Source organism: Rutidosis leptorrhynchoides, chromosome 3, assembly GCF_046630445.1.
Source record: "Rutidosis leptorrhynchoides isolate AG116_Rl617_1_P2 chromosome 3, CSIRO_AGI_Rlap_v1, whole genome shotgun sequence".
Classification (NCBI taxonomy): domain Eukaryota; kingdom Viridiplantae; phylum Streptophyta; class Magnoliopsida; order Asterales; family Asteraceae; genus Rutidosis; species Rutidosis leptorrhynchoides.
Window position 1 is genome coordinate 422,267,677 of NC_092335.1, and position 27,597 is coordinate 422,295,273.

The 27,597-nt window shown below is 38.3% G+C and overlaps 1 long non-coding RNA gene across 1 annotated transcript; it reads right to left on the reverse strand.

Moving 5' to 3' along the window:
• Positions 1-22,048: 22,048 nt before the first annotated feature.
• LOC139902404 (uncharacterized) lies at positions 22,049-23,434 on the reverse strand. Its single transcript, XR_011777657.1, has 3 exons — positions 23,328-23,434; positions 22,760-22,814; positions 22,049-22,145 (listed from the first exon to the last, which is right to left on the reverse strand). It is a non-coding gene; the product is annotated as an uncharacterized lncRNA (long non-coding RNA).
• Positions 23,435-27,597: the final 4,163 nt, after the last annotated feature.

Sequence of the window (27,597 nt, forward strand, 5' to 3'; positions counted from 1 at the left end):
TTGACAAGTTTGTCATTGTTTTCATTGATGACATACTTATTTACTCAAAGAATGACCAAGAACATGGTGAACATTTGAGAAAGGTGTTAGAAGTATTGAGGAAGGAAGAATTGTACGCTAAGTTTTCAAAGTGTGCATTTTGGTTGGAAGAAGTTCAATTCCTCGGTCACATAGTGAACAAAGAAGGTATTAAGGTGGATCCGGCAAAGATAGAAACTGTTGAAAAGTGGGAAACCCCGAAAACTCCGAAACACATACGCCAGTTTTTAGGACTAGCTGGTTACTACAGAAGGTTCATCCAAGACTTTTCCAGAATAGCAAAACCCTTGACTGCATTAACGCATAAAGGGAAGAAATTTGAATGGAATGATAAACAAGAGAAAGCGTTTCAGTTATTGAAGAAAAAGCTAACTACGGCACCTATATTGTCATTGCCTGAAGGGAATGATGATTTTGTGATTTATTGTGACGCATCAAAGCAAGGTCTCGGTTGTGTATTAATGCAACGAACGAAGGTGATTGCTTATGCGTCTAGACAATTGAAGATTCACGAACAAAATTATACGACGCATGATTTGGAATTAGGCGCGGTTGTTTTTGCATTAAAGACTTGGAGGCACTACTTATATGGGGTCAAAAGTATTATATATACCGACCACAAAAGTCTTCAACACATATTTAATCAGAAACAACTGAATATGAGGCAGCGTAGGTGGATTGAATTATTGAATGATTATGACTTTGAGATTCGTTACCACCCGGGGAAGGCAAATGTGGTAGCCGATGCCTTGAGCAGGAAGGACAGAGAACCCATTCGAGTAAAATCTATGAATATAATGATTCATAATAACATTACTACTCAAATAAAGGAGGCGCAACAAGGAGTTTTAAAAGAGGGAAATTTAAAGGATGAAATACCCAAAGGATCGGAGAAGCATCTTAATATTCGGGAAGACGGAACCCGGTATAGGGCTGAAAGGATTTGGGTACCAAAATTTGGAGATATGAGAGAAATGGTACTTAGAGAAGCTCATAAAACCAGATACTCAATACATCCTGGAACGGGGAAGATGTACAAGGATCTCAAGAAACATTTTTGGTGGCCGGGTATGAAAGCCGATGTTGCTAAATACGTAGGAGAATGTTTGACGTGTTCTAAGGTCAAAGCTGAGCATCAGAAACCATCAGGTCTACTTCAACAACCCGAAATCCCGGAATGGAAATGGGAAAACATTACCATGGATTTCATCACTAAATTGCCAAGGACTGCAAGTGGTTTTGATACTATTTGGGTAATAGTTGATCGTCTCACCAAATCAGCACACTTCCTACCAATAAGAGAAGATGACAAGATGGAGAAGTTAGCACGACTGTATTTGAAGGAAGTCGTCTCCAGACATGGAATACCGATCTCTATTATCTCTGATAGGGATGGCAGATTTATTTCAAGATTCTGGCAGACATTACAGCAAGCATTAGGAACTCGTCTAGACATGAGTACTGCCTATCATCCACAAACTGATGGGCAGAGCGAAAGGACGATACAAACGCTTGAAGACATGCTACGAGCATGTGTTATTGATTTCGGAAACAGTTGGGATCGACATCTACCGTTAGCAGAATTTTCCTACAACAACAGCTACCATTCAAGCATTGAGATGGCGCCGTTTGAAGCACTTTATGGTAGAAAGTGCAGGTCTCCGATTTGTTGGAGTGAGGTGGGGGATAGACAGATTACGGGTCCGGAGATTATACAAGAAACTACCGAGAAGATCATCCAAATTCAACAACGGTTGAAAACCGCCCAAAGTCGACAAAAGAGCTACGCTGACATTAAAAGAAAAGATATAGAATTTGAAATTGGAGAGATGGTCATGCTTAAAGTTTCACCTTGGAAAGGCGTTGTTCGATTTGGTAAACGGGGGAAATTAAATCCAAGGTATATTGGACCATTCAAGATTATTGATCGTGTCGGACCAGTAGCTTACCGACTTGAGTTACCTCAACAACTCGCGGCTGTACATAACACTTTCCACGTCTCGAATTTGAAGAAATGTTTTGCTAAAGAAGATCTCACTATTCCGTTAGATGAAATCCAAATCAACGAAAAACTCCAATTCATCGAAGAACCCGTCGAAATAATGGATCGTGAGGTTAAAAGACTTAAGCAAAACAAGATACCAATTGTTAAGGTTCGATGGAATGCTCGTAGAGGACCCGAGTTCACCTGGGAGCGTGAAGATCAGATGAAGAAGAAATACCCGCATCTATTTCCAGAAGATTCGTCAACACCTTCAACAGCTTAAAATTTCGGGACGAAATTTATTTAACGGGTAGGTACTGTAGTGACCCGAACTTTTCCATGTTTATATATATTAATTGAGATTGATGTTTACATGATTAAATGTTTCCAACATGTTAAGCAATCAAACTTGTTAAGACTTGATTAATTGAAATATGTTTCATATAGACAATTGACCACCCAAGTTGATCGGTGATTCACGAACGTTAAAACTTGTAAAAACTATATGATGACATATATATGGATATATATATATATATAGTTAACATGATACTATGATAAGAAAACATATCATAAAGTATATTAACAATGAACTACATATGTAAAAACAAGACTACTAACTTAATGATTTTTAAACGAGACATATATGTAACGATTATCGTTGTAAAGACATTTAATGTATATATATCATATTAAGAGATATTCATACATGATAATATCATGATAATATAATAATTTAAAATCTCATTTGATATTATAAACATTGGGTTAACAACATTTAACAAGATCGTTAACCTAAAGGTTTCAAAACAACACTTACATGTAACGACTAACGATGACTTAACGACTCATTTAAAATGTATATACATGTAGTGTTTTAATATGTATTTATACACTTTTGAAAGACTTCAATACACTTATCAAAATACTTCTACTTAACAAAAATGCTTACAATTACATCCTCGTTCAGTTTCATCAACAATTCTACTCGTATGCACCCGTATTCGTACACGTACAATACACAGCTTTTAGATGTATGTACTATTGGTATATACACTCCAATGATCAGCTCTTAGCAGCCCATGTGAGTCACCTAACACATGTGGGAACCATCATTTGGCAACTAGCATGAAATATCTCATAAAATTACAAAAATATGAGTAATCATTCATGACTTATTTACATGAAAACAAAATTACATATCCTTTATATCTAATCCATACACCAACGACCAAAAACACCTACAAACACTTTCATTCTTCAATTTTCTTCATCTAATTGATCTCTCTCAAGTTCTATCTTCAAGTTCTAAGTGTTCTTCATAAATTCCAAAAGTTCTAGTTTCATAAAATCAAGAATACTTTCAAGTTTGCTAGCTCACTTCCAATTTTGTAAGGTGATCATCCAACCTCAAGAAATCTTTGTTTCTTACAGTAGGTTATCATTCTAATACAAGGTAATAATCATATTCAAACTTTGGTTCAATTTCTATAACTATAACAATCTTATTTCAAGTGATGATCTTACTTGAACTTGTTTTCGTGTCATGATTCTGCTTCAAGAACTTCGAGCCATCCAAGGATCCATTGAAGCTAGATCCATTTTTCTATTTTCCAGTAGGTTTATCCAAGGAAATTAAGGTAGTAATGATGTTCATAACATCATTCGATTCATACATATAAAGCTATCTTATTCGAAGGTTTAAACTTGTAATCACTAGAACATAGTTTAGTTAATTCTAAACTTGTTCGCAAACAAAAGTTAATCCTTCTAACTTGACTTTTAAAATCAACTAAACACATGTTCTATATCTATATGATATGCTAACTTAATGATTTAAAACCTGGAAACACGAAAAACACCGTAAAACCGGATTTACGCCGTCGTAGTAACACCGCGGGCTGTTTTGGGTTAGTTAATTAAAAACTATGATAAACTTTGATTTAAAAGTTGTTATTCTGAGAAAATGATTTTTATTATGAACATGAAACTATATCCAAAAATTATGGTTAAACTCAAAGTGGAAGTATGTTTTCTAAAATGGTCATCTAGACGTCGTTCTTTCGACTGAAATGACTACCTTTACAAAAACGACTTGTAACTTATTTTTCTGACTATAAACCTATACTTTTTCTGTTTAGATTCATAAAATAGAGTTCAATATGAAATCATAGCAATTTGATTCACTCAAAACGGATTTAGAATGAAGAAGTTATGGGTAAAACAAGATTAGATAATTTTTCTCATTTTAGCTACGTGAAAATTGGTAACAAATCTATTCCAACCATAACTTAATCAACTTGTATTGTATATTATGTAATCTTGAGATACCATAGACACGTATACAATGTTTCGACCTATCATGTCGACACATCTATATATATTTCGAAACAACCATAGACACTCTATATGTGAATGTTGGAGTTAGCTATACAGGGTTGAGGTTGATTCCAAAATATATATAGTTTGAGTTGTGATCAATACTGAGATACGTATACACTGGGTCGTGGATTGATTCAAGATAATATTTATCGATTTATTTCTGTACATCTAACTGTGGACAACTAGTTGTAGGTTACTAACGAGGACAGCTGACTTAATAAACTTAAAACATCAAAATATATTAAAAGTGTTGTAAATATATTTTGAACATACTTTGATATATATGTATATATTGTTATAGGTTCGTGAATCAACCAGTGGCCAAGTCTTACTTCCCGACGAAGTAAAAATCTGTGAAAGTGAGTTATAGTCCCACTTTTAAAATCTAATATTTTTGGGATGAGAATACATGCAGGTTTTATAAATGATTTACAAAATAGACACAAGTACGTGAAACTACATTCTATGGTTGAATTATCGAAATCGAATATGCCCCTTTTTATTAAGTCTGGTAATCTAAGAATTAGGGAACAGACACCCTAATTGACGCGAATCCTAAAGATAGATCTATTGGGCCTAACAAACCCCATCCAAAGTACCGGATGCTTTAGTACTTCGAAATTTATATCATATCCGAAGGGTGTCCCGGAATGATGGGGATATTCTTATATATGCATCTTGTTATTGTCGGTTACCAGGTGTTCACCATATGAATGATTTTTATCTCTATGTATGGGATGTGTTTTGAAATATGAAATCTTGTGGTCTATTGTTACGATTTGATATATATAGGTTAAACCTATAACTCACCAACATTTTTGTTGACGTTTAAAGCATGTTTATTCTCAGGTGAATATTAAGAGCTTCCGCTGTTGCATACTAAAATAAGGACAAGATTTGGAGTCCATGTTTGTATGATATTGTGTAAAAACTGCATTCAAGAAACTGATTTCGATGTAACATATTTGTATTGTAAACCATTATGTAATGGTCGTGTGTAAACAGGATATTTTAGATTATCATTATTTGATAATCTACGTAAAGCTTTTTAAACCTTTATTTATGAAATAAAGGTTATGGTTTGTTTTAAAAAGGAATGCAGTCTTTGAAAAACATCTCATATAGAGGTCAAAACCTCGCAACGAAATCAATTAATATGGAACGTTTTTAATCAATAAGAACGGGACATTTCACACGTCACCCCTCGGGATTGACCAAGTTTGTTACGACCATGAAAGGAACATGTGTCACGTCACCATTCCCTCCTAAACACCTATAAATACATAAACAAAATCTTTCATTTGAACAACATTGGATGCATTAATGTTACTCTGCCCAAATCAATTACGGTAACATCACTCCAGTCGTTAAACCAATTCCGGCCAGTGCTCCGATCATCGTCGAAATTAATCCTCACCCTTAGATATTAGCTTATTCGATTCCAATCGAATAAGGCTAACTCAATCGATTGTTTTACGCTCTTGGAATCCAAATTCCAAATCGGGGTTTGCACAATTATTGGAGTTAAAACAATCAACCTACTCTTTTTCCCAAATTAGCCACTCAAACCCGAAATCTAATTACGCGTAACGATTTTGGTTTGATCAACTCCAAACAGATGATTATTCATGGCTGCGTAACAATATTTTTAGGACCAAAGTTATAGCAGCCGGTAAGTTGTGTTCAATGATTATCGATGATGGATGTTGTGAAAACGTTGTGTCTAAAGAGATGGTGGAAAAATTAGACCTTCAAGTTGAGGACCGGAACTCGTACAGTTTCTACAAGGATGGGGTTAACATCACCCTTACTCTTATAGACTCGTGCAACACGGCAGAAAAAGTGCCAAACTGTTTCCTCAATGGTACTGATCTTGAGCTCGCTCCTAGAGCAAGTCAGGTAACGTTTGACTTACTGCCTTAGCCTACAAAGACTTAGGGTTCGCGTGATGGAGTAAATCATGCCGAACAGATACAACGACTGCATAGGCAAGTTCGCAATCATATTGTGGTCAAAACACTGAGTACAAAAGGGGACTCATTTGCGTAGATTACGCATTGTATTTGAAGCAGGGGACCTTGTTTCGATCTATTTACGGAAGGAACATTTTTCTAGAGGGCGATTTGGCAAACTTAATTCTCGTGCAGATGGTCCATATCGTGTTCCAAAGAATTTGACAATACCTACAACATCGAACTTCCTGACCTTTACAACTTCTCATTAACATGTAATGTGTTCGATCTTTCACCATATCATGGAGACGAGTTGGGTGATGTAGACTCGAGGACGAGTCTTTTCCAAGGGGGAAGGTGTGATGCCCCGTACAAAACCATCGTGTACGAATCATCAACAAGAGGATCATTACAAGGTCAAACACTATATGATATTTCAAAATACGTTTGCATTCATGATAAAAGGTGACGTCATAACTAACGTCGAATGTTTTACATCAAAAGTATGCTTATATGAATAAAAGCAATTAATAATTGTACGTGACCCCAATGGTCGTTACAAATCATAGTTTCAAAAGTAATAATGTTTATGAATGCAAGATAAACGTTCATGCGGTGACATCTCTAAAGCAGCGGGTGTCTACAGCAAGACTAGTACAACAGCGGAAGCTAGTAACCTTAAGCACCTGAGAAAAACATGCTTAAAACGTCAACACAAAGGTTGGTGAGCTATAGTTTAAGTATAACAATAATGTAAGGTAGGCCATGAGATTTCAGTGCTACAAAGAGCATTTCAAAACAGTATGATAAAGTATATCTTTAACCGTGGGCACTTGGTAACTAACTTAACGTTTATAACCCCCTGAAAGTACACTTGGTGAGTGCGTATGTTTACGAAGTATTAAACACTCGTTAAATGCTAACGCGACTAGCCCGAGTGGGGATGTCAAACCCTATGGATCCATATCTAAGATTCGCGTTCATCGGTTCAAAAACCAATGACTAAACGTTACCGAGCTAAAGGGAATGTTTATGCCGTTGTATAACCCACACATATATAAAGTTTAAGTACCCGTGCGTAGTATGTAAAACGTAAAATGCGCATGTATTCTCAGTTCCCAAAATAGTTAAAGTAAAAAGGGATGCTATAACTCATAGTGGTAAAGTAGTGGTAAAGTCGAGTTGGGAAGTAAGCAAGTACGTAGGTCCGGAAAGTCCTCAACCTAAGTCAAATATTACTAAGTCAGTAAATCGTCTCAATAGGTTTAAAAGTATGTAAATAAGGTCTTAAGGGTCATCATCATTCATCATCAAACAAAAGGTGTAAAGTAAGTTTCGTTCATGAAAAGAGTTTAAAACAAAGGCTGACTTCGATCAGTCACCACAGCCTCTATACCTACTGAAATAAGGTGAGACCAGTGGCCATGGCTCCGTATATGAGTCCTTTAGTTGTGGTAAAAATTCCAGAAGAAAACTCGTCTTCGTTTGACCGTGGCGACGGTCTAAGTGCGAGTAGGTCAGAATTTTCAGCACAACGTTAAAGGACATAGTGACACTCGGAGGGCCATAGATCCTAAACCGTAACTCGGATTAAGACGAGTCTTAAATGAAAAATTATCTACTCGAACAGAGCTGACTGAAAATCAACTTTACAATAGATCAAGTATTCGGTTCTGTTCCAGAAAATAGTAAACAGTAGGTTCCGGTGGGTTCTTGGTGCTCGATGCTTATCACGGTTCTCATCCTTGATGCATATAGCTTCAAGTGTACAACTCTTTGATGTGTTTGCATCATCTTAACCAAGGTTTGACCATCATAACACTTGTGTAAGTCTAAGACATGTAGCACAACTCATTTAAGTGTTGCAAGTAGCTTGATGAACCAAAGTTACATCAAAATCTTAGATCCGACACATACATGAACTATAAAAGTAATATTGAACTACAAACTTGAAAGTAAACTAACTAATCAAGATCTTAAGTTGTAGAACATAGTTCTTAGTTAGATCTTGAAGATCCAAGACCCAAAAGTCTAGATCTAAAGTTATTAAGTTAAATCCTAAGTAATAACACTTGAATCTTTACTTTAATGAAACCATAAGCTATAAAACTTAGATTTTCATCTTGTAAAGTATATGTAAGCTTTCAAGCTTTTGTTTATGACAAAATAAGTAGACCATAAGCTATAGAACTTAGATCTTTCATAAGTATTTGAAGTTATAACTAGAAAGTTATACTTCCATGTTCTTGAACTTTTAAAGTTAACTTTAGTTCAAGAAAGTATGAGTTCAAGATTAACTTGTAATACTTGACCATTGAAACCATAATCACAAAATTAAACATGAACAAAATGAAGAAATAAATTACATCTACAAGTAAATAAGTCATGGTTGTTCATACTTTAAAGATTCAAGCCAAAGTCTTGATCTTTAAGAATGTAAACTTTAAGTTTACAACATGAATTCAAGTAATGATTTTTACAACGCATGAACTTTAATCTTTTAACAAGTATTATGGAAGAATCAAAACATAAAGTTGATTCTCCTTAGTTTCTTGTATGTTCTTGAATAACAAGATGGTATGAAGAATAAACTAACAAGTTTGATTCTTAACAACAAGTAAGTAAACAACAACAACTAACAACTACAAGTAATTAAACAACAATAAAGAACAAAAGATGATGATGATTATGTATGTATGTCACGGTTTTAAACAAGGGAAAAGAAGAGAGAAATAAACTTTGTTACTCACAAGTCTTGAGAGAAAAATGAGAGAAAATGAGATGCAAGTTTGAAGTGTGTGAAAAGAAATGAGAGAATGCAAGAGAGTAAGTAAAAAAAAAGTTTGAACCCTCCCTAGTAGCATCCAAAACCGACGACTCCAAAGGGGATCAAGAGGAAGGAAAGTGTCCACAAGGTTCTTGCATGTTTATGGCTCAAAAGTTGGTTACAAGGAGTGTTTTCATGGGAAAGATGTGCAAGTAACAAGTAACTAGATTCTTTACTAAGTTAATCTATCTAGTTTCATCTAAATGTAATACTTACATGAGAGCAATGGGCTAATTAATCCATTAAGTGTGTAGGGTGGGCTCTTAAGTCCATTAATCACGAGTCCATTAATAAAAGACCAAGTATGTAACAAATAATACATTAAAGCCCAAGTAATTAACTAGTAGTCTTAGTTAATTAAAATGATTAATAAAATTAATCATGAATGTAAATAATATTTAAAATATTATTCGTGAAAGTTTCGTGTGTCACAAAGACGTTTCGGGCATTTAAAGTCAAGTATGGTAACAAGTAAATGTAATAACATACATTCGTTAAAAAACGAGAATTAATAATAAATATTAATAAGTAAGCGTTGGAAAAATCCAGGGTTGTTACATTACCCACCTGTTAAAGAAAATTTTGTTCCGAAATTTTAAGCTGAGGTAGATGGAGGAGTCGGGAAAAGGTGAGGATACCTCTACATCATTTGATCCTCTCGCTCCCAAGTAAACTCAGGTCCTCGTTTGGCATTCCATCGTACTCGGACAATCGGAATCTTGTTGCGTTTCAAAGTTTTAACCTCACGGTCCATAATCTCGACAGGTTCTTCCACGAAGTGAAGTTTGTCATCAATAGTAAGTTCTTCCAGTGGTATGATAAGTTCGGGTGCAGCAAGACACTTCTTCAAGTTTGACACGTGGAAGGTAGGATGAACTGAGCTCAATTGAGTTGGAAGATCCAAACGGTAAGCAACGGGTCTAACACGTTCCAAAATTTCAAAAGGACCAATGTATCGCGGGTTCAACTTTCCGCGCTTTCCAAAACGAATCACACCTTTCCAAGGTGCAACTTTCAACATCACACGGTCACCGATGTTGAATTCAAAGTCTTTACATTTAAGATCGGCATAACTCTTTTGACGATCGCGGGCAGTCTTAAGTCTCGCTTGAATCTGAGCAATCTTCTCCGTTGTTTCATGGACTACCTCGGGTCCGGTGATTTGCTTTTCGCCTACTTCGGCCCAGAAAATAGGAGATCGGCACTTGCGGCCATACAATGCTTCAAAAGGTGAGGCATTAATACTCGAGTGATAACTGTTGTTGTAAGAAAATTCGACGAGTGGCAAATGCCTTTCCCAGACCTTTCCGAAATCAATGACACGTGCACGCAACATGTCTTCCAAGGTCTGAATCGTTCGTTCACTTTGCCCGTCGGTCTGTGGGTGATAAGCAGTACTCATGTCGAGACGGGTTCCCATGGCTTCTTGTAAAGAACGCCAGAATCTAGAAGCAAAACGGGGATCGCGATCTGAGATGATCGATAAAGGTACACCATGACGAGATACCACCTCTTTGATGTATAGTTGAGCGAGTCTCTCCATCGTATCCGTTTCCTTCATAGCTAGGAAGTGTGCAGATTTAGTAAGACGGTCAACGATAACCCAGATGATATCGTATCCGCCCACCGTCTTTGGTAGCTTGGTGATGAAATCCATCGTTATCCTTTCCCACTTCCATAGATATTCGATTTTCACAAATGGTCCCTCTAATTTGTACGGTTTTTCTATTAGCGTCTTGTATTTTTTTTAATAACATCAGTGTTTCCAATATAATTGGGCCACTTGAGAAGTACTGTACTACCTACTAGGTCCATTGGACTTATCTAAGCCCAACAAACATTTATGTTATTACCTTTTGGAGTTTTTCTAACGACTTAGGGCTACGACGCTGCATAAAAAACTTTTAAAATGCAATAACCGCCGTTTTAAAGTCAAATGTAATCGCCACATATAAGTTCTTTTAGCACCTTAAGAAATATCTTAAAAGATGTTATTAGAACAATTCTATTTTTTTTTCGTCTATGCATCGAATCATCAATGATACACTCACATTTCTAATAGACTCAAAATTTTGGTGCAATGTATGTCTGTACATTACAAGTTTGAAATTTACACATATGACAGAATTTATAAAAAAAGATAGAGTGAATTTCCTTAGATTTCATATCTAACATGACGCTATGATGTAGGATCTGATCCATTAACTGCTGGATTAACACCCATTGGGCTGCACGATTTTATTGAAAGATTTTGAATTGTTGGGGCCTGGAAGATTACGTAGGCAACAAGGCTGGCAGAAGATGGCGTTTATTTTGTTTCCTATTTTGTGTTTATTTCTTTCTATTAAGTAAGGATTGTTTTGTTAGCAATAAACCCCATCAGATTATTATTTTTATTTACATGAGTAAACACAGATAAACCGTGAAGGTTTTTATCATTCAACCGCGAAAGTTTTAACAGTTGATCCGAGAAGGATTAACTATTATCTTGTTATTATTGTTTAGCGCGATCCTTCTGCACTATTTGGTATCAGATTTCAGGCATGGCTAAACTTGTTTAGCAAAGAAGAACTCGCATAGATGGCAGTAGCAGAAACACCGAAAGAGGCAGCTACGTCGATCTACGTGATGAATAAATTGATCGTCTTAATAGACGAATTGCTGAACATGAACTCCATCATGAAAGGAAGTATAATAACTCTAAACTGACACCTGCTCGTGATGATCAATATAATTCATTTGGTCAGCCATGTCGAGGGTTTCACAAGGAATATCTATATGATCCCTTGAGTAATATAAGGATGAAAGTCGTGATCCCCGAGTTCACCGGAGAGGCACATCCTGATGACTTTCTTGATTGGTTCATCACGATGGAGCAGATATATGATGTAAAGGATACTTCGGAGAGCTAGAAGATGAAGCTTGTTGCCCTCAAACTCAGGAAACACGCTTCACTTTGGTGGGACCTTGTTAAGAAACAATGGGCTCTTGTCCGCAAATCCAAGGTAGCAACATGAGAGAAGATGAAAAGGTTCATGAAGCATAAATTTTTACCCAAAAATCATCGACAACAAGCTTTTATCAAGTATCATAATTGGCATCAATGATTGATGAGCGTAGAGGAGCTTATTCATGAGTTTGCTAAATTACATATGCAATGTGATGTGAATGAAGCAGAAGAGCAGATTATAGCACGATTCGTAGGCACCCTTAAACCATAAATTGCTGATGTGGTATGTTTACAACCCTATTAGACTTATACTGATGTTTGTAGGCTTGCTTTGAAGGTGGAAAGGAGACAACGTAAAGGAAAGACTATGTAACATCCCGCCATTTTCCGTTTACTTTTCCGTTTAACTTTTTAAATCCCGTTATATGTTTATAACATCTCCGGTTAATACGTGTTTTAAAAATATCTCGTCTAGGTATTTCACGCACCCGCAAACGAACTTGAGGGACTAGTTTCGCCAAAATGCCAAAGAGGTGACTAGCCTTTGACTAGTCAACCCCCACCCACATCTTTTCTTTTTCATTTCCCTTTTCTTCTTCTACTTCCATATTTTCTCTCAATTCTCCAATTTCAAGAATCATCATCTAAATCAAATCGAGCAAGCATCCATCTAAACAAATTGCATATTCGGAATCCTCTCATCTTCCTCTTCGATTCCATACCGATTTCATCAAGTTTGGGTAACTTTCTAAAATCACTAGATTTTGTGTTCTTGATGTTTTTAACTTATAAAGTTGTTAATTAGTGTCTATGGCTCAAGTCTAACATGATTATATGATTTATATGCTCGATTTCGTTATTTGAAGTAACTAGCTTGAAATGAACTTTTGATGCTTTGAATGACATGAAACGTTATTTGTAAGTGTTAGGTTGTATTGTATGCTTGATCACCTTCGAAACGGCATATCATTCATGTAAATTGGTTGCCGAATCATCGAATTTCATTTATGAACTTGAGTGCATTTAATGAGGAGCTTTGAATGTGATTTTGGTTGTTGTAAAAGTAAATGTGATGGATGAAATATATTTAGTTGTTTTCCTTGTCAAAATACCTTTCCGATGATATAAGATACATGCTTTGGTTGTTTGCGGGTCATAAATGGTGATTGGTTGAAGTTAGGTTCGTGCATAAAACTTAAAAACTGCCAGAATTCTCTGCACAGGTAATGGCGCGGCGCGCCATATACCCGCGCGGCGCGCCAAAGTGGTCTGTCCAACTTTGTCGATTTTCGAATAATGTTTGCTATGATATGCACCTCTGATTCATATGTAACTTGTTCTAACATGCTCATATATGATTAAAAACCTCAGAAAAATAGTTCGGGACCCGACCCGAACGTGTTGACTTTTTCGTTGACTTTGACCGACCAAAGTTTGACTTTTTGTCAAACTTAACCAAATGATTATGCAACCTTCCTAACTTGTTTTTATATTTGTATCTTGCATGAAACTTGACAATTTGATTTCACATGCTACATAATCGAGTCGTAACGAGCCATAGGACTAATTGAACATCTTTGACCTATCGTGTTTACCGTTATTGATACGACCTATTTATTTAGGTCAAGACTAGCACTATCCTTCGCACACGTTACTTTGTGAAGTACTTTTCATACGTGCACTCAAGGTGAGATCATAGTCCCATCTTTCAAACAACTTTTATGCTTTAAACTATGGGATGAGAAACATATATGTATCATACTTTTATACATTGAACACAAGTACGAAAATGAACATTCCACGTATGGGTTTGAACGAAAATCCTCAATTCAATTATCATTAGTTACACTTGCAGGGTGTAAACGTGAACTTATATTATGTGATCACATGGGCTTGACGAGCCTCATTCGGACGGTTCGCTACCGTTAGCGGATGAAATATATTTTCGGGTCTAGTGTATGTTCTAACACTACGCAAAGGGTGCAAAACAGTTAAGTTTGATAATTGGGTGCCCGCAAAACAAATAACAACTTTGGAATGCAAATGATTTTGATAACCATATTATATTAAATCTTGTGGTTCAAATGCAACGTTTACTAAAACACCTATGATTTCACCAACGTTTTCGTTGACAGTTTTCTATATGTTTTCTCAGGTCCTTGAAAGCTACTTGATACATGCTTTCGCACTCTTTTTGATACTTGCTTGGATGTCGAGTATGCATGCATAGTTGGAGCGTCTTTTGACTACTTTAAATTGTGTCGCATAGGTTTCATTCGTATGTTAAACTTTGTTTTGTAACTAATCTTTTGAACTACATTTGTAAACTTGAAACATCCTTTTTCTTATGAAATGAATGCGACATATTTTGGTCAAACGTCATAATAAAGACTTATGACCACGCAACGGGACCGAAGTAGTCGGCGCCGTCAAACATGATTTGGTCGGGTCGCTACAGATGGTATCAGAGCGTTGGTTGTAGGGATTTAGAGTTCATTGGTGTCAACCCCGAGTCATAGGGTACATTGGTGAGTCTAGACTACAACCGGCATATAGACATGAAGTAGGAATTACTTGACTACTTGTGCATTATACTCGAACTCGTCTATCACATCAATTTCTTATTCAACCTTAATCTCATGTTACTTAAATTAATTGACGCGCCACCTTGACTATATGAATTAGTGTCGAATGCACATATGAATTAGGGTAATATAATTTCCGGGATTATATTACGGTGACTCATATGAACACTCCGACATTATGACATAAAGAATTTAAGGCGAGTCAAGGAAAATTTTTCTCTATCCTTATTCCATATCATGGTTAGTATTATTAAGAATACTAATCAACGGTATTCTTGTGTTTTGAAGGAACAATGCCTCCTCGTCGTGTGCCACGCCATGAGACTCCCGAACAAGCTCTACAACGAATGATAGCCACCGCTGTGGAAGCGGCCATGGCCGATCACTCCTCCAACAATAATAACAACCACCACAACAACAACAATGGAGCCGGTAACTCAAACGAAGGGTGCTCCTACAAATCCTTCATGGGGTGCAAACCTCACACTTTTGATGGAACCGGGGGACCGGTTACTCTTACTCGATGGTTCGAACAAACGGAGGCCGTCTTTAGCATAAGCGGTTGTCGGGACCAAGACAAGGTCAAATACTTCACTCACACCTTCGCCGGTGTCGCTCTTACATGGTGGAATACTTATGTACAATCGGTGGGTACCGATGAAGCTCACGCCCTCTCTTGGGCCGATTTAAGGGAAAAGATGGTCATCGAATATTTCTCTAGCGAAGAAACCCGAAAGCTCGAACAAGAGCTAAGAACCTTAGAGGCGGTCGGAAACAATCTCAAGGCCTATAATCAACGATTCGCCGAACTATCCTTGAAGTGTCCCAACCTCGTGAACCCCGAATCTTAAAGGGTCGAACTTTATATGTATGGTCTTCCAAAGAGCATCAAACTAGGGGTGATGTCATCCAAACCCGCTAACCTACAACAAGCATTGAACATGGCCCGCCAATTGATTGAAACGGTTGACGAAATCGTAGTTTCGGCACCTAAGGCCGAGGATAAATCGGGCGACAACAAAAGAAAGTAGGAACCCTCCCAATCAAGCAACAACAACTTTGCTAAGAAGCCTTACACCTCCGACGCCAAGAAAAGTTATGGCAGAAATAAACCCTTTTGCAACAAATGCCACAAGCACCACTATGGTGAATGTAGCAATCTATTTTGCTACCGGTGCCAAAGGGGTGGTCATGTGGCCAACGATTGTAGAAGTTCCGCCCCCGTCGCTCAAAAGGTGCCCAATGCACCAAAACCGGGTACTTGTTATGAATGTGGCCAAACGGGACATTTTAGAAATGCATGTCCGAAGAAGAAAGCCAACCCCAAAACACACGGCCGAGCTTTCAACATCAACACCGAGGAAGCCCTAGATGACAATGAATTAGTCACGGGTACGTTTCTCCTCAACAACACTTATGTTACTTGTTTATTCGATTCGGGTGCCTATAAGAGTTTTGTATCCAAGACTTTGACTCATTCTTTTAATACTCCACCACTCCCACTAGATACCACTTATACCATTGAAGTGGCCAACGAAAAACTATTGAGTGCCGACACATATTACCGGGGGTGTACGTTAAACATTTTGGGTAATGAGTTTGAAATTGACTTGATACCCATGGAACTAGGAAGCTTCGATGTATTAATCGGTATGAATTGGCTAGCCAAAACGAAATCTCACATCCTTTGTGATCTTAACGCAATCCGAATCCCTATCGAGAATGGTGAACCTTTGATCGTCTATGGCGATAAGAGTTGCACCGGACTCAACCTCGTTTCGTGTATTAAAGTTAGAAAACTACTCCGTAAGGGTTGTTTTGCGATCCTTGCTCACGTTAAGAAAGTCGAGTCCGATGAGAAGCACATCGATGATGTGCCAATTGTTAGTGACTATTCCGATGTATTTCCCAACGAATTGCCGGGTCTTCCACCTCATCGACCGGTTGAATTCCAAATCGATCTTATTCCAGGGGCCGCACCCGTAGCACGTGCACCTTATAGACTCGCTCCATCCGAAATGCAAGAATTGCAAAGTCAAATCCAAGAACTACTTGATCGTGGTTTTATCCAACCTAGCCATTCACCTTGGGGCGCTCCGATTTTGTTTGTTAAAAAGAAAGACGGATCCCTACGAATGTGCATTGATTATCGTGAACTAAACAAATTGACGGTTAAAAACCGATATCCTCTTCCTCGCATCGATGACCTCTTTGATCAACTACAAGGGTCTTGTGTATATTCAAAAATCGATCTCCGCTCGGGTTATCATCAATTAAGGGTTAAGGGGGAAGATGTCTCCAAAACCGCTTTCCGAACTCGTTATGGTAGTTATGAATTTCTTGTAATTCCATTTGGTCTCACTAACGCACCGGTGGTGTTCATGGATCTTATGAACCGCGTGTGCAAACCGTATCTTGACAAATTCGTTATCGTGTTCATCGATGATATTTTGGTTTACTCTAAAAGCGAAGAAGAACACGAGGAACACCTCCGGCTCGTGCTTGAACTTTTAAGACAAGAACGACTCTATGCCAAATTCTCCAAGTGTGAATTTTGGTTGAAGGAAGTTCAATTTCTTGGTCATGTTGTAAGTGACCAAGGTATTAAAGTCGATCCAACGAAAATCGAAGCCATTAGTAAATGGGAGACTCCCACTACTCCTACTCACATTCGTCAATTCTTGGGTCTCGCCGGATACTACCGTAGATTCATCAAGGATTTCTCTTTGGTTGCCCGTCCTCTAACCGCTTTAACTCACAAGGGAAAGAAATTCAATTGGGCGACCGAACAAGAATCCGCATTTCAAATCTTGAAAACAAAGCTAACCACCGCTCCTATCTTGTCACTTCCCGAAGGCAATGACGATTTTGTTGTGTATTGCGACGCCTCGAAACATGGTTTTGGGTGTGTGTTGATGCAACGAACGAAAGTCATTTCTTATGCTTCTCGACAACTCAAAATTCATGAACGAAACTACACGACACATGATCTCGAACTCGGAGCCATTGTCTTTGCACTCAAAATGCGGAGACACTATCTTTATGGAACCAAGAGTACTATCTTTACCGATCACAAAAGTCTCCAACACATCTTCGACCAAAAGCAACTAAACATGAGACAACGAAGGTGGATTGAAACCTTAAACGATTACGATTGCGAGCTTCGTTACCATCCCGGGAAGGCAAATTAGTAGCCGATGCCTTAAGTCGAAAAGAAAGAGCGGTGCCTCTTCGTGTCCGAGCCTTAAACATCACCATCCACACCAACCTTAATAGCCAAATTCGGGTAGCCCAAGATGAGGCTCTCAAGGATGAAAACGTTTCACACGAGCTCTTGACATTCTCGTCTCTCGATTCGAAATTAGAGAGACCGGACTCTGATATTTCGCCGGAAGGATTTGGGTGCCTAGTTATGGGGACCTACGAAGCCTTATTTGAGATGAAGCCCATAAGTCGCGATACTCGATTCAGCCCGGTGCCAATAAGATGTACCACGACCTTAAACAACTATATTGGTGGCCGAACATCAAAAGGGACGTAGCTACTTATGTTTCCAAGTGTTTGACAAGTTCCAAAGTCAAAGCCGAACACCAAAGACCGTCCGGATTACTTCAACAACCCGAAATCCCGCAATGGAAGTGGGAAAGAATAACAATGGATTTTATCACCAAACTACCAAAAACGACGGGCGGTTATGATACCATTTGGGTTATTGTTGACCGTCTCACCAAATCCGCACACTTTCTCGCCATGAAGGAGACCGACAAAATGGAGAAACTTGCACGACTTTATATCAAGGAGATCGTAGCCCGACACGGTGTACCTTTATCGATTATCTCCGACCGAGATGGCCGTTTTGTTTCTAGATTTTGGCGTACCTTGCAAGAAGCGTTGAGAACGCGTTTAGACATGAGCACCGCATATCATCCTCAAACCGATGGACAAAATGAACGTACAATTCAAACCTTAGAGGATATGTTACGAGCTTGCGTGGTTGATTTTGTTAAAGCTTGGGACAAGCACTTACCTCTCGCCGAGTTCTCTTACAACAATAGTTATCACGCGAGTATAAAAGCCGCCCCATTCGAAGCATTATATGGCCGAAAATGCCGTTCTCCTCTTTGTTGGGCCGATGTAGGCGACGTACAAATCACCGGACCCGAACTCATTCACGAAACCACCGAAAAGATCGTTCAAATCCGAGATAGGCTTCGGACGGCCCGGAGTCGTCAAAAGTGCTATACCGACAAAAGACGCAACGACCTTGAATTTCAAGTCGGTGACCGCGTCATGTTAAAAGTCGCACCTTGGAAGGGTGTAATCCATTTTGGGAAACGCGGGAAGCTAAATCCGCGGTATATTGGTCCTTTCGAAATCTTGGAGCGTATTGGAACCGTTGCTTATCGTTTAGATCTTCCGCCTCAATTGAACTCCGTTCATCCTACCTTCCATGTATCTAACTTGAAAAAGTGTCTTGCCGAAACCGATATCGTCATCCCTCTCGAGGAACTTACTATTGATGACAAACTTTATTTTGTGGAGGAACCGGTTGAAATTGTGGACACCTCCGTCAAGACATTGAAACAAAGCCGAATTCCGATTGTTAAAGTTCATTGGAACGCCAAAAGGGGACCTGAGTTTACTTGGGAAAGGCAAGATCAAATGCAAAAGAAATACCCTCATTTATTCCCGGCTCCGGAAAAGCAAGATCCCGAGGAAGAAACAACGACTACTACGCCTACTTAAATTTCAGGACGAAATTTCTTTTAAGGAGTAGGTAATGTAACATCCCGCCTTTTTCCGTTTACTTTTTCGTTTAACTATTTAAATCCCGTTATATGTTTATAACATCTCCGGTTAATACGTGTTTTAAAAATATCTCGTCTAGGTATTTCACGCACCCGCAAACGAACTTGAGGGACTAGTTTCGCCAAAATGCCAAAGAGGTGACTAGCCTTTGACTAGTCAACCCCCACCCCCATCTTTTCTTTTTAATTTCCCTTTTCTTCTTCTACTTCCATATTTTCTCTCAATTCTCCAATTTCAATAATCATCATCTAAATCAAATCGAGCAAGCATCCATCTAAACAAATTGCATATTCGGAATCCTCTCATCTTCCTCTTCGATTCCATACCGATTTCATCAAGTTTGGGTAACTTTCTAAAATCACTAGATTTTGTGTTCTTGATGTTTTTAACTTATAAAGTTGTTAATTAGTGTCTATGGCTCAAGTCTAACATGATTATATGATTTATATGCTCGATTTCGTTATTTGAAGTAACTAGCTTGAAATGAACTTTTGATGCTTTGAATGACATGAAACGTTATTTGTAAGTGTTAGGTTGTATTGTATGCTTGATCACCTTCGAAACGGCATATCATTCATGTAAATTGGTTGCCGAATCATCAAATTTCATTTATGAACTTGAGTGCATTTAATGAGGAGCTTTGAATGTGATTTTGGTTGTTGTAAAAGTAAATGTGATGGATGAAATATGTTTAGTTGTTTTCCTTGTCAAAATACCTTTCCGATGATATAAGATACATGCTTTGGTTGTTTGCGGGTCATAAATGGTGATTGGTTGAAGTTAGGTTCGTGCATAAAACTTAAAAACTGCCAGAATTCTCTGCACAGGTAATGGCGCGGGTCTGTCCAACTTTGTCGATTTTCGAATAATGTTTGCTATGCTACGCACCTCTGATTCACATGTAACTTGTTCTAACATGCTCATATATGATTAAAAACCTCAGAAAAATAGTTCGGGACCCGACCCGAACGTGTTGACTTTTTCGTTGACTTTGACCGACCAAAGTTTGACTTTTTGTCAAACTTAACCAAATGATTATGCAACCTTCCTAACTTGTTTCTATACTTGTATCTTGCATGAAACTTGACAATTTGATTTCACATGCTACATAATCGAGTCGTAACGAGCCATAGGACTAATTGAACATCTTTGACCTATCGTGTTTACCGTTATTGATACGACCTATTTGTTTAGGTCAAGACTAGCACTATCCTTCGCACACGTTACTTTGTGAAGTACTTTTCATACGTGCACTCAAGGTGAGATCATAGTCCCATCTTTCAAACAACTTTTATGCTTTAAACTATGGGATGAGAAACATATACGTATCATACTTTTATACATTGAACACAAGTACGAAAACGAACATTCCACATACGGGTTTAAACAAAAATCCTCAATTCAATTATCATTAGTTACACTTGCAGGGTGTAAACGTGAACTTATATTATGTGATCACATGGGCTTGACGAGCCTCATTCGGACGGTTCGCTACCGTTAGCGGATGAAATATATTTTCGGGTCTAGTGTATGTTCTAACACTACGCAAAGGGTGCAAAACAGTTAAGTTTGATAATTGGGTGCCCGCGAAACAAATAACAACTTTGGAATGCAAATGATTTTGATAATCATATTATATTAAATCTTGTGGTTCAAATGCAACGTTTACTAAAACACCTATGATTTCACCAACGTTTTCGTTGACAGTTTTCTATATGTTTTCTCAGGTCCTTGAAAGCTACTTGATACATGCTTCCGCACTCTTTTTGATACTTGCATGGATGTCGAGTATGCATGCATAGTTGGAGCGTCTTTTGACTACTTTAAATTGTATCGCATAGGTTTCATTCGTACGTTAAACTTTGTTTTGTAACTAATCTTTTGAACTACATTTGTAAACTTGAAACATCCTTTTTCTTATGAAATGAATGCGACATATTTTGGTCAAACGTCATAATAAAGACTTATGACCACGCAACGGAACCGAAGTAGTCAGCGCCGTCAAACATGATTTGGTCGGGTCGCTACAGACTAGCCTTCATTTTGGGTGAAAACAACCCCACCAAAGTGTAACAACCCAAACTAAACCACCATCGAACCCGCGGAAAATACAAATATATATATATATATATATATATATATATATATATATATATATATATATATATATATATATATATATATATATATATATATATATATATGTATGTATGTATATATTTGTTCAGCAAATGGCGCGGCACGCCAGAAGGCCGCGCGGCGCGCCGATCTGGTCTGTCCAAAAAGTCTTCAAATGCGAAAAAGATTGGCCACTTCCCGACATAATTAGACAAAACACTTTTAACAACATATTCAAATATGTAAAACTAACACATTCCATTAATAAAATGAGTTTTATGAAGCGGGGCCCACATCGGCCGTTTTACGAGTTTAATACAAAGTATGAGTTTCGGCCATCAAAAGTTTAAGTACCAAACTACACTACGAGCATGGTGTTTGGGATTAAACTACCCAAGTGTCGGTCAAACTCCAAAAGCTAATATCTCCAAAAGCGTTCCCTAACAACAACAGGATCTTTAATCCAAGATGATGCCCTTACCCTTGTCCACAACCGAACCTATAAAAAGATAAACAACGAGAGGGTAAGCTAACGCTTAGTGAATGCAATAATTATACACATACATATATAATATACCTACTTGCAATCACTTACTCAAACACCGCATACATGCTAGCAACACAATTAGCTTATAATCTCGAATACGAGCTAGAAATCTCCAATACCATAAGCTAGCATAGCAACGCATATAAATATAACTCGAATAATATAATATGCTTACAATTACAACACAATAACCATGGTTAACCAATCGTACAAGGGAATGGCGCTCGCGAAAACGCCATCGGTGTTCATAACATCCGTTAGGGTACTTAACACCTCGTATCACTAACCCCTAGGGTGGCACCTTAACACCTCGGCACTTCACCCCGAGTGGCATCTTAACACCTCGATGCTTTACTCATTATTTTACGGAGTGGGGCCTTAACACCTCGACACCACACCCCTAGGTGGCATCTTAACACCTCGATGCTTCACCCCGAGTGGCATCTTAACACCTCGATGCTTCAATCATCACGTGAAATGTGATGTCTTAACACCTCGACACTACGCATTTCACGCTACAACAAGTAGATACATTATATACCTACACATATAATTATTCCACTCACCTCAAAATCTCTTGTGAAAAGATACCCGAGCTTGCAAAACCTCAATGTAACGTACCTATCACATTATACATATTATCAATCACAAACTCAAGTTGGTCAACCAATTCTTTCACCATTCTAAAGTCATTTTGACCCAAAGTGCAATTTCAACCCATTTACACCCTTAACCCTAATTTTGGGTCAACTCATACCAAAACCCTAACATTAGCCAAGATAGGTTTAAAACACATTTCAAAACAAGGTTTAGGCATTAATCACAAACATTAACTAACTTAAGTCCACTTTGACCCATTTGACCAATTTAAGGTCTACACACCCATTTCGGGTCATCCACTAACCCACTTAACACCCCTTTATATATATAAGCGTGCTAGTAATTTGACTAACCAATTTAAGCTCATAAAAATAAATTAATACTTTGAAAACCCTAGTTAGTCAACTTTGAGTCCACATGACCCAAATTCAGCCAAAAACCCCTAATTCACTAACAAATGGGTTTTATGTGCAACACTACCCAAACCCTAACCCTTAATACAATTAAAGTAAGAAATTAGGTTTTATAACTTACCAACACAATCACCACGTAGCTAGCGACTAGATGAACGACTTTAGAACTCGCACTAAGACCCGATTCAACCTCCTTCTTCCTTTAATGGAGCTTTCTCACTCTAGAACCTCCTCTCTCTCTAGGATTTAATGGAAGATGATTAAGTGGGTGGAAATGGAGTAAATGAGGCTCCAACAACTGATCCCAAGCCTTAAAGTCGGATTCCTTGTGATTTTACCAATTTGCCCTCAAAATATCTAATTAAAAAGGAATTTGTCACAGAACAATGGCGCGGCGCGCCAAATGGCCGCGCGGCGCGCCAAATGCCCAGACCAGTTTTCTGCATTCTTTTTAATATGTACAACCAAAACCCCACTTCAAGTACATTAACTACACTTATGTACACTACAAATAAACGGGTCTTACAACTCTCCCCCACTTGAATCGGAGCGCGTCCTCACAATCCACGCCGCATGACAAGAAGGAAGATAAACCAACACAAACTCTTCGGGCTCGCCATTGAACTTTAAAAGTTCTCACCTCTTTATGTCTCAACCTTTTGACCTTTTCATCAAGTATGGCAATCGGTTCCTCAATATACTCTAACTTATTATTTAGCTCAATCTCGTCTAATGGTACCCAAGATGAATCATCCGCGAGACACTTATGGAAATGGGAAACATGAAATGTATTATGGATCCCCGTAAGCTCTTCGGGTAATTCCAAACGATACGCGACTTCACCAATACGAGCTAAAACCTTAAATGGTCCAATAAACCGAGGAGCTAACTTTCCCCGTTTTCGAAATCGAATAATACCCTTCCATGGCGAAACCTTAAGCATCACCATGTCACCTTCTTGAAATTCGATCGTTCGTCTACGTTTGTCGGCATACGACTTTTGCCTATCTTGAGCCTTTTTCAAATGCTCTCGAATCATATCAATTTTGCTATTCATCTCTAAGACCAAATCGGTACTCCCGATTTCCTTCTGTCCCACTTTACCCCAACAAATAGAGGTTCGACACCTCCGCCCATAAAGCATCTCGTAAGGTGGCATCCCGATACAAGTATGATAACTATTATTGTACGAGAATTCCACCAAAGGTAAGTGCTCATCCCAACTACCACCAAAATCAATAATACACGCCCGTAACATATCCTCCAAAGTTTGATTCGTACGTTCGGTTTGACCATCCGTTTGAGGATGATACGCCGTGCTCAATTTCAATTGTGTACCCATATCTTCATGAAACTTTTCCCAAAACCGAGATGTAAAACGAGTATCTCGATCCGAAATAATCGATATTGGAACTCCGTGTCGAGAGATGACTTCCTTGATAAACAACTTAGCCAAGGTCTCCGACGATATCGCTTCCTTAATGGGAAGAAACAAAGCACTTTTCGTCAATCGATCAACTATCACCCAAATTGAATCAAATTGGGTTCTCGCCGTTTTAGGTAACTTTGTAATGAAATCCATGGTAATGTGCTCCCATTTCCATTTCGGGATTTCTAACGGTTGTAACTTACCATACGGCTTTTGGTGCTCGGCCTTAACTTTCAAACACGTGACGCATTGCTCAACTTACTTTACAACATCATGTTTCATGCCCGGCCACCAATAATCCTTCCTCAAATCAAGATACATCTTCGTTGCGCTCGGATGGATGGAATACTTTGACTTATGTGCTTCATCAAGTAGCACTTGTCGATACTCACCCATCTTAGGCACCCACACTCTTCCTTGAAAGGACAACAAACCACGCGAACCCATAGTAATGAATTCCGATTGCCCCACAATTCGCTCCGCATGCTTGTTGTGAACGTAAGCCTCTATTTGAATCATAATAAGTTTTTCAAGAAAATCGTTAGTAATAATCATACGTAACAATCCCAATCGTAACGTCGGGTGATGACTCTTTTGACTTAACGCAACCGCAACCACATTCGCCTTGCCCTGATGATAAAGTATCTCACAATCATAATCTTTCACCACATCCATCCACCTGCGTTGGCGATAATTCAAATCTCGTTGATTGAAGAGGTGTTTTCAAACTCTTATGATCCGAATAAATCGTACTCTTGACACCATACAAGTAATGGCGCCAAATTTTCAACGCATGCACAACCGCCGCCAACTCAAGATCATGAGTCGGATATCTCATCTCGTGTTCCTTTAATTGTCGAGAGGCATAAGTGATGACTTTACCCCTTTGCATAAGAACACAACCGAGCCTATTTAGTGAAGCATCACAATAAACCGTCATGTCTTCCACTCCTTTCGGCAAAACTAACACCGGAGCTTGACACAACTTCTCTTTTAGCAATTGAAAAGCAATTTCTTGCTTATTCTCCCAAGTAAATCTCGCGTTCTTCCTCGTCAATTTCGTCAACGAAGAAGCGATCTTAGAAAAGTCTTGGATAAACCGACGATAATAACCAGCCAATCCGAGAAAACTTCGGATTTCCGTAGGCGTAGTCGGTAGTTCCCAACTCTTCACCGTCTCTATCTTCCCCGGATCTACTTGAATACCGTCTTTGTTCACAATGTGGCCAAGGAATTGAACCTCCCTTAGCCAAAATTCACATTTGAAGAACTTAGCATACAACTTCTCCTTTCGTAACGTCTTTAATACTTCGCGCAAATGACGTTCATGTTCATTCATACTCTTCGAATAAATAAGTATATCGTCGATGAACACAATTACCGACTTGTCCAACATAGGTTGGCACACTCGGTTCATAGGTCCATGAATGCCGCCGGTGCATTCGTAAGACCAAAAGGCATAACTACGAATTCAAAATGCCCATAACGCATTCGAAAAGCCGTTTTCTCGATGTCTTCCTCACGGACCCGCATTTGGTGATAGCCGGATCGTAGGTCGATTTTAGAGAAATACGTTGCACCTTGGAGTTGGTCAAACAAATCGCCAATCCGAGGTAATGGATAACGACTCTTGATCGTCACTTTATTTAACTCCCGATAATCGATGCACATCCGCATACTACCATCCTTCTTCTTTACGAATAAAACTGGAGCGCCCCATGGAGAAGCACTCGGTCGAATAAAACCCTTCTCGAGCAACTCTTGGGTTTGATTTAACAATTCTTGCATTTCCGTCGGCGCTAAACGTAAGGAGTTTTAGCAATGGGAGTAGCTCCCGGAACCAACTCAATGCGAAATTCAACTTGTCTTTCCGCCGGACACCCGTAACTGGTCCGGAAAAACGTCTTCGAATTCACTAACCACCGAAATTTCACGAATGGGTGGTGACTCATCACGAGTATCAACAACATGGGCAAGAAAGGCCATGCCACCACTATCGAGGAGACGACGTGCCCGTGCAAAAGTGCATATCGGCACAAGTCTTCTACGCTTATCACCGTGAATAATTAACTCTCCCCCACTTGGGGTCTTCACACGAATAAATTTTTCATGGCATGCAATATCGGCTCTATTATGATTGAGCCAATCCATACCCACAACAATATCAAAATCGCCCAAGGTCATCGGAATGAGATCTATCTTAAAGTTTTCGGCACCAAACACAACATCACAATTTTTACACACATCAACTACTAGCACCGTCTTGCCGTCCGCTATTTCGACTTCTACCGAACGACTTAACTTAGCTAACGGTCTATTAAGTTTAGGCACAAATTTAGGAGACACAAATGTGACAACCCGGAAATTTCCAACCAAATTTAAACTTTATCTTTATATTATTCCGACACGATAAGCAAAGTTTGTTAAGTTAAATCTCAAGAATTTTAAATTGTGTTCATACATTCATTATAACCTCGACCAAATTCCGACGATTCACGAACCGTTATATATAAATAAATATGTATATATATGTATATATATATATATATTATAACTTGAGAATATTAATAAAGTATTAAACGTATAATATTTTACATGAACGTATTTGTTTCAATTTTTTTATCGATGGAATTAGAAGATAATATCAAATGATTAATTTATCAGATACATTGTGATACGATTACGGGTCTATGTTATGAGGTCAACTGTGATTTAAGAAATCTATTCTTTTTGACAACATTCGGAAAATGGTAAAGTGATTTATAAGTAAGAACGTGGAGTGTAAATAACTTAGATGTTGGATATCGACAAGTTAAGTAACTCGGCATTTTTCATTAAGATGATTTCATACGTTTATTTAACCTTTGAACTTTATCCCATGCTTCACCAACAGACTGTAATTTAAAAACTTGAAACATATTATGAATATATATGATTCTACTTTTCTAAAACGTTTTATGAT